This window comes from Rutidosis leptorrhynchoides, chromosome 1, assembly GCF_046630445.1.
Source record: "Rutidosis leptorrhynchoides isolate AG116_Rl617_1_P2 chromosome 1, CSIRO_AGI_Rlap_v1, whole genome shotgun sequence".
Classification (NCBI taxonomy): Eukaryota; Viridiplantae; Streptophyta; class Magnoliopsida; order Asterales; family Asteraceae; genus Rutidosis; species Rutidosis leptorrhynchoides.
The window spans coordinates 125,981,680-125,996,024 of NC_092333.1; positions in this window are offsets into that span (position 1 = coordinate 125,981,680).

Genomic DNA, 14,345 nt, shown 5'->3' on the forward strand with positions numbered 1-14,345 from the left:
AATTTTAGACTTGAAAAAGTTCACTTTAATTCTCAAAATCATGTTTAGGCTCAAAGTTTGGATCATTTAACTACCTAAACATGTTACACTACTTAATTTAGCAATAATTCATGACAAAAATCGGTCATAACCTGTTTATATCAAAAAGCCCCAAATTTGCTCAAGAACACAAACCCTAGATTACTCAAAATTTGAAGTTTAAGGCTTCTAATCATGTTAAATAGCATCAATCTAGGTTATACAAGCATAATACACAAGCAATTTAAGCATAATTACACTAAAAAGTAACAAAATCGAATTGGGTATAAAATTGCTCAAGAACACTAATTTTCGGATTAAATGGTGTTTAGGTGTAGAAATTTACCGTTTTCCTTGAGTAATTCCTTGATAGCATTCTTCTTAACATGATTTTAGTAAAAGATTTGATGAAAAACGATCAAAAATTGCGAATTTGGTGTGTGTTTTTCGGGTGTTTGCGCAGTATTTTGGTGTTTGTTGTGTTGGGACTGATCTGTTCGGCCTTTATTTTTTTTTCTGTGTTTTGGACCCTCCGCGAGTCGCGGCATTTGGCCCTTTCAAATACCGCGAGTCACGGTGTTTGATTTTTTTTTTTTTTAATAAAATCTTTTAACTTATAAAACAAATATAAAATAAATTTAAAATTTTATTTTCCTTTGTTTTAGGACGAGGTTGTTTCGGAATGATGTCCTAGTCCGTCCTTCGACAAAATTTTAAAATTTGTCTTTTTCAAGCGATTGTTTTAAAAGCTTAGATTTTTGAGTTTTTTAATATTTTTGGCATACTTTAATTCAATAAGATTAAAAATAATGATAATAAAAGTTCTCGTCCCTCCCTCGGGTAAAGCAATTTCGGTTCAAAGACCTAGTCTTCAACTTACGATGAATTTTAAAAATCATATTTTTAACTTAACGAAATAAAGTAAATTTTGTTTTTAAATTCACACCAAACTTAAATTTAAAATGCATAAAATTAAAAATTCACACCAAACTTAATTTTAAAATGCATAAAATTAAAAATTAATATTTTTAAAAATTAAAAATTCACACCAAACTTATATTATATTTTTGTTTTTATACATACAAACTTAAAAATATCAATTGTTCAAATATTTACAATTTTAAATATATTAATTTAAAAAGTTTACAATATTAAATTAAAAATCTTTTTGGCTTTTATCCCACTTTAATCAATCAAATATTATCAAAAATATACGCCCCTCTTTTCGGTAAAGTAATTTCGGTTCCATGACCTAATTTAACTCATGACGAATTTTTGAAATATTTTGGGTTGATTTATGAAAGATATTGATACCTTAAGAATAAACGTTAAATTTCGCAGTGATGTAATAAATTTTTGTATGATATAAATAATTTCGGTCGCCAAACCTAATTTTATTCAATATCAATTTAATACTTTATAGCGAACAAATTAGCATTTATTATCAAAAGGTTAAAAATAAAAATAAAAAAATAAAAACTGTACAGACTTACCTGTGAGATAGTATTCTTAGTGATACGATCTATCCCACTCATAAGATAGTCAGTTTAATTGGTTTTCCATAGCTACATAGGTGTAACCTCAAGCATTCAGTGTTTTTTCTTCTAAACATATGAACGGTCCGTCTCTGCATAAAGTAACAAATTCGGTGTTTGAATAGGTTTGATTATTTGAACATTTACCTCCATGTGACCATTTTCCGCATTTGTGACATCTTTCAAGGTGTCGTGCTCTTCTTTTCGCTGCAGATTTTGATTTTCCTTTACCAAATTGTAACTTATTATCTTCGCATCTGGATTCTTTTCTTACTCCGTCCAATATTTCTCTGATTACTGATACTAGATCACTCGGAAGTGTGTCATTATTACATTTAGTGATCAAAGCGTGTAGCATTAGACCATGGTTTAGTTCACAGGCAGTCTTCATTTCGTAAAAACCTAAAAAAAATAATAATTCAGAATGGGGGGAGAAGACTAGTTCTTTAGGGTCTGCTAGGGAAAGACCATTCGGGTTCCATTTTCGAGAACTACACGAAAACAGACAATCTAACTCTAACAGAAATACATATTATCCTTTAAAGACTTGATTCTCCCCACACTTAGTTAGCTGTGGTTTCAAAATTGTGATTAACTTCGTTGTCGACTTCCATCGGACTATCTATGTAATGTTTAACTCTGTGACCATTAACCTTAAATTCAATTCCATTTGAATTTATTAATTCTATCGTTCCGTATGGGAAAACTCTTTTGACTATGAATGGTCCAGACCATCTTGATTTCAATTTTCCAGGAAATAGCTTGAATCGTGAATTGAAAAGAAGAACTCTGTCTCCTTCTTTAAATTCTTTTAAACTTCTGATTCTTTTATCATGCCATTTCTTCGTTCTTTCTTTATAGATTAATGAATTTTCGTATGCTTCATGTCTTAATTCTTCTAATTCATTTAGTTGACTTAACCGTGGACGTCCAGCTTCATGTAAATCAAGATTACATGTCTTCAAAGCCCAAAATGCTTTGTGTTCAATTTCTACTGGAAGATGACATGCTTTTCCATAAACGAGTCTAAAAGGTTTGGTTCCAATTGGAGTTTTGTAGGTTGTTCTTAAAGCCCAGAGTGCATCCTCCAATTTAATGGACCATTCCTTCGGATTTGATCCTACGGTTTTCTCTAGAATACGTTTTAAAGCTCGGTTGGTATTTTCAACTTGTCCACTTGTTTGTGGATGATATGCGGTGGAGATTTTATGAGTTACTCCATATCTTTTGAGAACTTTCTCAAGTTGATTATTACAGAAATGAGTTCCCCGATCACTTATTAAAGCTTTCGGTGTTCCAAACCTTGCAAAAAGATATTTTAAAAAATTGACTACAACTCGCGCATCGTTAGTTGGGAGAGCTTGTGCTTCCGCCCATTTAGATACATAATCAATGGCTACGAGAATATAGAGATTATTATGAGGTTTTGGAAATGGACCCATAAAGTCAATACCCTAAATGTCAAATACTTCACATACTTGAATGACATTTTGTGGCATTTCATCACGTTGACTTATTTTTCCGGCCCTTTGACATGCATCACAGGATTTGCAAAGAAGGTGTGCGTCTTTGTAAATTGTAGGCCAATAGAATCCAGCATCATAAACTTTTCTTGCTGTTAGTTGAGGCCCATAATGCCCTCATGTTGGTCCTGTGTGACAATGGTTTAAAATTTTACTAGCTTTATCTCCGAATACACATCGGCGTATTATTCCATCAGGACAACTTTTAAACAAATGTGGATCTTCCCAGAAATAGTGTTTTATATCACTGAAGAATTTCTTTCGTTTTTGATACGATAATCCTTTTTCAAGGAATCCACATACTAAGTAGTTTGCATAGTCTGCAAACTATGGTATTTCATTATAATCTATCTTCAATAGATATTCATCTGGAAAGTTGTCTTGTATGGTCGATTCATTTAGAACTTCTAATTCGGGATTTTCAAGACGAGAAAGATGATCGGCGGCGAGATTTTCTGCTCCTCTTTTATCTCGGATTTCAATATCGAACTCTTATAAGAGTAAGATCCAACGGATTAATCTTGGTTTAGCATCTTGTTTCGAAAATAGGTATCTAAGAGCAGAATGGTCGGTATAGACCACTGTTTTTGCTAGAACGAGATATGAACGAAATTTGTCAAAAGCAAAGACAATAGCAAGGAGTTCTTTTTCAGTAGTTGTGTAATTCGTTTTTGCTCCTTGTAACGTCTTACTAGCATAATATATAGGTTGAAATCGTTTTTCAATCCTTTGTCCTAAAACGGCTCCCATTGCAAAATCACTTGCATCGCACATTAATTCAAACGGTAGATTCCAATTTGGTGTTATCATGATCGGCGCATTAGTGAGTTTCTCTTTAAGAATATTAAAAGATTTGATACATTCATCTGAAAAGATGAATGGAGCATCCTTTTCTAGGAGTTTATTCATAGGAGTGGCAATTTTAGAAAAATCTTTTATGAAACGTCGGTAAAAACCGGCATGCCCTAGAAAACTCCTAACTCTTCTAACATTGGTGGGATGTGGAAGTTTAGCAATTACATCTACTTTAGCTCTATCCACTTCAATTCCTTCCTTTGAAATTTTATGTCCAAGAACGATGCCTTCTTTAACCATGAAATGGCATTTCTCCCAATTAAGTACTAGATTTGATTGTTCGCATCTAATAAGCATTCGTTCCAGATTAACTAGACATGATTCAAATGTATCACCGAAGACTGAAAAGTCATCCATGAAAACTTCCATGCATTCTTCTATCATGTCGTGAAAAATCGCCATCATGCACCTTTGAAAGGTTGCAGGGGCGTTGCAAAGTCCAAATGGCATGCGTTTGTAAGCAAAAGTACCATAAGGGCACGTGAATGTGGTTTTCTCTTGATCTTCGGGTGCTATTGGAATTTGAAAGTATTCGGAAAAAACCATCAAGAAAACAATAGTAACTATTTCCGGCTAATCTTTCTAACATTTGATCAATGAAAGGTAAGGGAAAGTGATCTTTTCTGGTGGCGTCATTTAATTTTCTATAATCAATACATACACGCCATCCTGTTACAGTCCTAGTAGGAATAAGCTCATTTTTCTCATTTGTAATGACAGTTATGCCACCCTTCTTAGGCACGCATTGAACTGGGCTTACCCATGGACTAACAAAAATTGGATAAATTAAACCTGCATCTAGCAGTTTAATAATTTCTTTCTTAGCAAGGGAAAGTCTTCGTTGGCGTTGCACATACGTTTTATGACCTTCTTCCATAAGTATTTTATGTGTGCAATACGAAGGACTTATTCCTTTATTATCATGAATCTTCCATGCAATGGCTGGTTTATGATCTTTCAACACAGAAATGAGTTGAGATTTTTCATTTTCAGTAAGAGAAGATGATATTATTACAGGTAATTCAGATTCACCATGCAAATAAGCGTATTCCAAATGGTTTGGAAGTGGCTTTAACTCTAATTTCGGAGGTTCTTCTATCGATGATTTGTATAGATATCTGTCTTCTTCTTTTAGCATTTGAATTTCTTCTGTTGTTGGTTCATATCCATTAGCCATTAGTGTAGCTAACATTTCAGCTTCATCAACTGGTTCAGTTCCTTCTCCTAAAGAACATTCTCCTGTTCCTTGTAATTCTGGAAATTCTTCTAACAATTCTGCATGTGAATCTATAGTTTGAATATAATAGCATGTATCATCTGCAGATTGCGGTTGTTGCATTGCTCTATCAACTGAAAAGGTAACACTCTTGTCCTCTATACTTAGGGTCAGTTTCTTACCAAACACGTCTATCATTGCTTTAGCCGTGTTTAAGAATGGTCTTCCTAATATGAGAGGAACTTGAGAATCTTCTTCCATGTCCAGAACAACAAAATCTACTGGAAATACTAAAGTACCAACTTTAACTAGCATGTTCTCCATTATCCCTCTAGGATATTTTATTAATCGATCGGCTAGCTGTATGCTTATTCTTGTTGGTTTCAATTCTCCAAGGTCTAGTTTAGTGTATAGTGAATACGGCATTAAATTTATACTAGCACCTAAGTCTGCTAATGCTTCTATTGAACTAAGACTACCCAGAAAACATGGAATTGTGAAACTTCCTGGATCAGATAATTTTTCTGGTATCTTATTCAACAGCACTGCTGAACAATTAGCATTCATAGTAACAGCCGAGAGTTCTTCCATTTTCTTTCTATTTGTGATTAGATCTTTCAAGAATTTAGCATATCTAGGCATTCCTGAAATCACATCAATGAAAGGAAGATTTACATTTATCTGTTTAAACATATCCAAGAATTTGGATTGCTCGGCTTCAAGTTTCTTTTTTTCATTTTACTCGGGTAAGGAAGTGGTGGTTGGTATGGTTTAACATAAGGTTTAGCCTTAACTGTGTTATCTTCATTAACTTTTTCAATTACCGGTTCTTTTTCCTTATCTTGTTCAGGTTGTGGTTCTTGTGGAGTAGGAATAGCTTCATCAGAAGTTACAGGTATTTCAGGTGGTTTAAGTGTTGTACCACTTCTTGTGGTAATGGCTTTAGCTGTTTCATTCAGGGGGTTTGCATTTGTATCACTAGGTAGACTTCCCGGTTTTCTTTCACCTATTAACCTTGCTAGGTTACTTACTTCTTGTTCCAAGTTTTGAATAGAAGCTTGTTGATTTCTAAATGCTTGAGCATTTTGTTCATTAGTTTGTTTCTGAGATGTGAAAAACTGCGTTTGAGTTTCAACTAGCTTTGTCATCATATCTTCTAAATTCGGCTTTTTATCATCGGGTTGTGGTGGTTTGTTTTGAAAATTAGGTCTTTGCTGGTTGTAAGTATTATTGGATACTTGTTGATTGCTAGGACCTTGTTTGTTGTTGTATGGAATATTTCGGTTATAATTTTGATTTTGATTGTAAATCGGTCTTGGCGGTTGATAATTATTCTGATAATTATTTCCAGGCCTTTGGTTTAGATATGAAACATTCTCTCTTTGTTCCATTGTTAGTTCAATACTGAGACAATCTTTTGTCAAATGTGGTCCTCCACACTGCTCACAACTAATTCGTATTGAGTGGATATCTTTAGTCATCTTTTCCATTCGTCTCTCGACAGCATCTATCTTTGCAGAAATGGAATCTAAGTCATGGCTAGAATCAGCTCTAGCTGCTTTAGATGATCTAACGATATCTTTTTCTTGGTGCCACTCATGTGAGTGGGAAGCAGTGTTATCAATAATTTTATAAGCATCAGTTTCGGTTTTCTTCATAATAGAACCACCAGCTGCTATATCTATGTCTTTTCTTGTAGTGATGTCGCATCCTTGGTAGAATATTTGTACTATTTGACAGGTGTCTAAACCATGTTGCGGACATCCTCTCAACAACTTTCCAAATCTTGTCCACGCCTCATATAGAGTTTCATTTGGATTTTGTGTGAACGTAAAAATTTCTCCTTGAAGTCTTACGGCTTTAGATGCCGGAAAGAATTGTTTAAGAAATTTTTCAACTAAAACGTCCCATGTATCAATCGCCCCTTCAGATAACGATTCCAACCAATCTTTGGCTTCTCCCTTTAAAGTCCAGGGAAATAACATGAGATATATCTGTTCATCCTCCACTTCTCGGATTTTAAATAGAGTGCAGATCCTATTAAAGGTACGAAGATGTTCATTTGGATCTTCCTTCGGCGCACCACTAAATTGGCATTGATTAGTCACCATGTGTAGAATTTGTCCTTTAATTTCATAATCTGGCGCATTAACGTCTGGATGAGTAATTGCGTGACCTTGGCCAGTGCGTTTAGCTCTCATTCGGTCTTCCATACTTAAAGGTTCCAGATTCTCCATAATTGAATTTGTTGAATCTGAATCACTAGAGGATTCTGATTTAATGGTTCGTTCCTCAACAATCTCTGTTTGAATGATTGGTGGTTCCGGAGGAAAAATTAATGGTTCAGGATCTATGAATTGTCCCTGAATATTCTCCGGATTCTCAATTGTGAGGTCGGGTTCAAAAAATGGATTATCGGAAATTTGAATTGGAGTACTTGGTCGACTGGATGACGATTCTAAAGAAAAATCAACGGCGGTAATATAAGCTAAATGTCTTGATCTAGTTACAGGTGGTGAACGTACAAAAGGTGGTGAACGTCTTGCTCGGTGCATTCACTGAATATCCTATTAGTTTTTAAAAGGAAAGAAAAATTATATAAGTTATCCAATTAATAGACTTTTCTGATTTTGCCCAAGTTTCGAATAGCCAAAAGATGCAGCAGAGGGGCAGGATTCGTTTGGTCTCAATATAATTGAGGACTGTTTGGCTCCAATAACCCGATCCACGTACAAATCCAACTATTACTACGAACCAGAAAATTTTGATGTCTATCAATTTAACCACTTAAAATAAATTTTTGTAATTTTAAGAAATTTAGATAAGAAGTAGAATAAAAATCTATGTCCTAAAACTAGAATGGCGAGAAATAAGAAAGAAAAAGAGCGCGTCGAAAAAGGAAAGAAACAGAGAATGACTATAAAACTTAAAAACACTCGACTAACCCAACCTTATTACTATCACTAACTTAAAATTATAATCGCAAATTGAGATTACTAATTGGAATGATAATTGATACATAGGTAAAAGGCGTCTAAAAATATTAAAGCTTACAAGTAAAACTATATCCCAAGTGGAAATAACTTAAAAAGGCACTAAAACTTAAAAAGGCGTCGCAAAATTCTAAAGCACTTAAATCTTAGTCTAAAGAAAAGGCACTTAAGGGATTTTACGGCAAAGTCTAAAAATCTAGAAGTAAAAATAACTATGGCAAAAACTATGTCTTAAAACTAAATATGAACGGAAAATACAAAAGTTACGCTAAAAACAAATAAAAAGGGACAAAATATAAAAATATACTAAAAGTTGTAAAAAGTACAATTTTTTATAAAAATATTATTTTTATATTATTTATTTTATAAAATTATTAAATTTATAACTTAATTAAACTAATTAAACTAATTAAAACAAATAATAAATAAAACTAAATTAATTAATATAATATAAATAACCTAATTAGGTTTAAAGTTAATAATAATAATAATTACCCCGTATTAATTGCGATTAGGGTTTCTGGTCACGTGTGTCAGGGCGGCTCTGCGAGTTGCGGTGCCCGAAGCTGGAAAACTCCGCGAGTCGCGGGGTTCGAAAATTCAGATTAGGTAGCTTCGTTTGACAAGTTACGGTTTTTTTATTTATTTATATATATTTTTTTTATTTTTCTGTTTTTAATTTAATTAAAATATTTATATTTATATAATTTAAATAAAACTTATATTTTAAAAACTAGAATAGAAATAAAAATATGTTACAATTTTATAAATAAAAATCTTAAAACTAGATTTATATATAAATTTTTTTTCGATTTTTGATTTTATGCTTTAAATAAAAACAAAATATTTAAATAAAACTTATATTTTTATAAAATAAAAATAAAGAAACTTTATAAAACTTAAATATTTCACAAACTCTTAAAAATATTTATATTTTTGTTTTCTTTTTATGTTTTCGAATATTTAAAACGTATTTTTACAAAAACGTATTTTTTTTTATGCGTGGCGTTTCGCTTCGGCGATCCCCGGCAGCGGCGCCAAAAATACTTGATGTTATGCGAGGTGTATATAAAATAGCTTATATTTTTACAGGGAAATACTATTAAATACGATACAATTTTACACAATATATTTATTTATTTAGAGAATGGATATACTTAAACCTTGCTACAACACTTATAGGCAGTGTACCTAATCGTAAAGTAGTGTAGTTTTTAGTAAGTCCGGTTCGTTCCACAGGGAATCTTTTAACAAAGCTTAACGCTATATTAGTTTTATTTTATAAAAATACAAATATATATATAAGTAATATTATTATTATAAAGTTGGGTTTTTATCGTTTAATGACCGGTTTGTCGATTTTAAAAACTTTAGTTGCAGTTAAAACAAAATGTAAAATATTAAATAAATAAAAGACTTAATTTAAAGCGTAAAGTAAATAACGATAATGAAATTGCGATAAATAAAAGTGCGATAAAATAAACTTGCGATAATTAAAAAGTACGATAATTAAAAGTGCAATTAAATACAATAACAATAAATAAAAGTGCGATAATTAGAAGTGCAATTAAATATAAAATAAAGGAAATTAAATATGAAATAAAATAATTATGCTTATTTAAACTTCCGTAATCATGATGTTTGACGTGTTGATTTTAGTTTTATGCCCATGGGTTAATTGTCCTTTGTCCTGGATTATTTAATATGTCCGTCTGATTTTTGTCCATAACAGTCCATCAGTCATAAATATAAAGTGCGAGTGTCCTCGTCAAATTATCCTTATAAACGAAGTTAAATATTCCAACTAATTGGGGACTTAAACTGTAACAAGATTTTAATACTTTGTTTAATAATTACACCAGGTTATCGACTGCGTGTAACCCAAGGTTTTAATACTTTGTTAACAATTATGCCAAGTGTCCTTGTACATAATTTCACCCCTGTTTTAATAATTCTAGTGACTATTAATCCATTCCCGTGTCCGGTTAAATGAACGATTATTCGTACATATAAATACCCTGCCCATCGTGTCCGATCGAGTGTATATGGTTATTTATAGGGACGTTCAATTGTAAATCTTTATATTAAAATTAACAAACTATCATTTAGTTAAACAAATATAAAGCCCATTAATAGCCTATAGTCTAATTTCCACAAGTGTCATTCTTTTGTCCAAACCCCAATTATGGTACAAAGTCCAATTACCCAATTTTAGTAATTAGCCCAACATCATGATTACTTCGGATTAAATAAGCATAATAATAACTTAGCTACGAGACATTAAATTAAAAAGGTTGAACATAACTTACAATGATTAAAAATAACGTAGCGTTACACGGACAGAATTTCGACTTACACCCTTACAACATTTGCTAACATACCCTTATTATTAGAATTAAAATTAAAATTAAAATTAAAATTAAAATTAAAATTTAAATATATATATATATATATATATATATATATATATATATATATATATATATTACGTATATAGATAGAGAGATTGATATTATGGATATTAAAACTCCTCGAACTGCGTTGGCTTTTATAGGGAATTGAGTCCAGGGGAACTCTGCGACTCGCGGCATTTTCCTTCTTCAAACTCCGCAAGTCGCGGAGTTTGAAATTACAGCTCACCCAGCTTTGGCTCTTTGTTTTCCGACGAATTATAAATATATTATAATATATATATTAATTTTAAGAATTAATTATATATTATATTATATTTATATACATGGATAACTTGTAATTTTTAGCATGTTGCGTCGAGCGTTGAGAGTTGACTCTGGTCCCGGTTTCGGATTTTCGAACGTCCTTGCGTACAATTTAATATCTTGTACTTTGCGATTTGAATCTTGTACTCTTGTAATTTCGAGACGTTTCTTATCAATAATTGGAACCACTTTGATTGTATTATGTACTTTTGAGCTTTTTGGTCGTTTGCATCTTCAATTCGTCGAATCTGTCTTTTGTCTTCAACTTTTATTATTTAAACGAATATTACTTGTAAATAGAACAATTGCAACTAAAAGCTTGTCTTTCTTGAGGAATAATGCTATGAAATATATGTTCGTTTTTAGCATTATCATCTGCCCATCAGTTTGTGGATGATATGTAGTACTCATGTCTAGACGGGTTCCCAATGCTTGTTGTAATGTCGGCCAAAACCTTGAAACAAATCTTCCATCCCTACCAGGGATAATAGAGACTGGTATTCCATGTCTGGAGACAACTTCCTGCAAGTATAATCGTGCCAACTTCTCCATTTTATCATCTTCTCTCATTGGCAGAAAATGTGTTGATTTGGTGAGACGATCGACTATTACCCAAATAGTATCATAACCACTTGCAGTCCTTGGAAATTTAGTAATGAAATCCATGGTAATGTTTTCCCATTTCCATTCCGGGATTTCAGGTTGTTGAAGTAGACCTGATGGTTTCTGATGTTCAGCTTTGACCTTAGAACACGTCAAACATTCTCCTACATATCTCTCAATATCGGCTTTCATACCCGACCACAAAAAGTGTTTCTTGAGGTCCTTGTACATCTTTCCCGATCCGGGATGTATTGAGTATCTGGTTTTATGTGCTTCCCCAAGTACCATTTCTCTCACATCTCCAAACTTTGGTACCCAAATTCTTTCGGCTCTATACCGGGTTCCGTCTTCTCGAATATTAAGGTGTTTCTTCGATCCTTTGGGTATTTCATTCTTCAAATTCCCTTCTTTTACAACACTCTGTTGTGCCTCCTTTATTTGAGTAGTAAGGTTAGTGCGAATAATTATATTCATAGCTTTTACCCGTATAGGTTCTCTGTCCTTTCTACTCAAAGCGTCGGCTACCACATTCGTCTTCCCCGGATGGTAAAGAATCTCGAAATTGTAATCATTTAATAACTCAATCCACCTACGCTGCCTCATGTTCAGTTGTTTCTGATTAAATATGTGTTGGAGACTTTGTGATCGGTATATATAATACTTTTGACCCCATATAAGTAGTGCCTCAAGTCTTAATGCAAAAACAACCGCCCTAATTCCAAATCATGCGTCGTATAATTCTGCTCGTGAATCTTCAATTGTCTAGACGCATAAGCAATTACCTTCGTTCGTTGCATTAATACACAACCGAGACCTTGCTTTGAGGTGTCACAATATATAACAAAATCATCATTCCCTTCAGGCAATGACAATATAGGTGCCGTAGTTAACTTTTTCTTCAACAATTGAAACGCTTTTTCTTGTTCATCCTTCCATTCAAATTTCTTCCCTTTATGCGTTAATGCAGTCAAGGGTTTTGCTATTTTGGAAAAATCTTGGATGAATCTTCTGTAGTAACCAGCTAATCCTAAAAATAGGCATATGTGTTTCGGAGTTTTCGGGGTTTCCCATTTTTCAACGGTTTCAATCTTTGCCGGAACCACCTGAATACCTTCTTTGTTCACTATGTGACCGAGGAATTGAACTTCTTCCAACCAAAATGCACACTTTGAAAACTTAGCGTATAGTTTTTCTTTCTTCAACAACTCTAGCACTTTTCTCAAATGTTCTTCGTGCTCTTGATCATTCTTTGAGTAGATAATTATATCATCGATGAAAACAATGACAAACTTATCAATATATGGTCCACACACTCAGTTCATAAGGTCTATGAACACAGCTGGTGCGTTAGTTAAACCAAATGGCATAACCATAAACTCGTAATGATCGTAACGCGTCCTAAAAGCTGTTTTCAGAATATCATCCTCCTTCACCCGCATTTGATGATATCCAGAACGTAAATCGATCTTCGAATAAACCGACGAGCCTTGTAGTTGATCAAATAAGTCGTCGATTCTCGGTAGTGGATAACGGTTCTTGATGGTAAGTTTGTTCAACTCTCGGTAGTCGATACACAACCTGAATGTACCATCCTTCTTTTTGACAAACAAAACAGGAGCTCCCCATGGTGATGTGCTTGGTCGAATGAAACCACGCTCTAAAAGTAATAGCACGAGCTATTGGTGCGAGTCTGTATGTAACACGAGCTATTGGTGCAGCTTCTGGTACAAGATCTATTTGAAATTCAACAGAACGGTGTGGAGGTAGTCCCGGTAATTCTTTCAGAAATACATCGGAAAATTCTTTTGCGACGGGAACATCATTGATGTTCTTTTCTTTGGTTTGTACTTTCTCAACATGTGCTAAAATAGCATAGCAACCTTTTCTTATTAGCTTTTGAGCCTTCAAATTACTAATAAGATTTAGCTTCGCGCTGCTCTTTTCTCCGTACACCATTAAGGGTTTTCATTTTTCCCGTATAATGCGAATCACATTTTTTGTAACAAACGACCTCTGCTCTCACCTTTTTCAACCAGTCCATGCCAATTATCACATCAAAACTCCCTAACTCGACTGGTATTAAGTCAATCTTAAATGTTTCGTCAACCAATTTAACTTCTCTATCCCGACATACTTTATCTGCTGTAATTAGTTTACCGTTTGCTAATTCGAGTAAAAATTTACTATCCAAAGGCATTAATGGACAATTTAATTTGGCACAAAAATCTCTACTCATATAGCTTCTATCTGCACCCGAATCAAATAAAACATAAGCAGATTTATTGCAATAAGAAACGTACCCGTAACAAGCTCCTGGTCTTCCTGCGCTTCTACTGAATTAATGTTAAAGACTCGTCCACGGCCTTGCCCATTATTATTCCCTTGATTAGGGCATGCTTTGCTGAAATGGCCCAGCTTTCAGCATCCGTAACAAATAATGGAATTATTTGTCCTGTTATTTTTATATGCCTTTGGTCCATAGACATCACACTTCATTACACTATGTCTGGTTCTGTTACACTTGGTACACACTACTACACAGAACTTATCTGGATGATACCCTCCACACCTTAGACATTTATTGTTCTGATTGTTGTTGCCATTGTTGTTATTGATTTGGTTGTTGTTGCGATTGTTATTGTTGTTAGGACGGTTATTTTGGTTGTTTTTGTTGAGATAGTTGTTGTTGCGTTTGTTTTTGCAAAAAATTGGGTGATTGTAGTTGTGATTGCTGTGTTGGTTGTTGAAGCAATAGTTACTGTTGTTTTGTTGGTGACTCTTATCACTGTTTTCTTCCCATTTCCTCTTGACTTGTTTCGTGTTGGCTTCTTCGGCCGCCTGCTCTTTAATTCTTCCCTCAATCTGATTTATGAGTTTATGAGTTT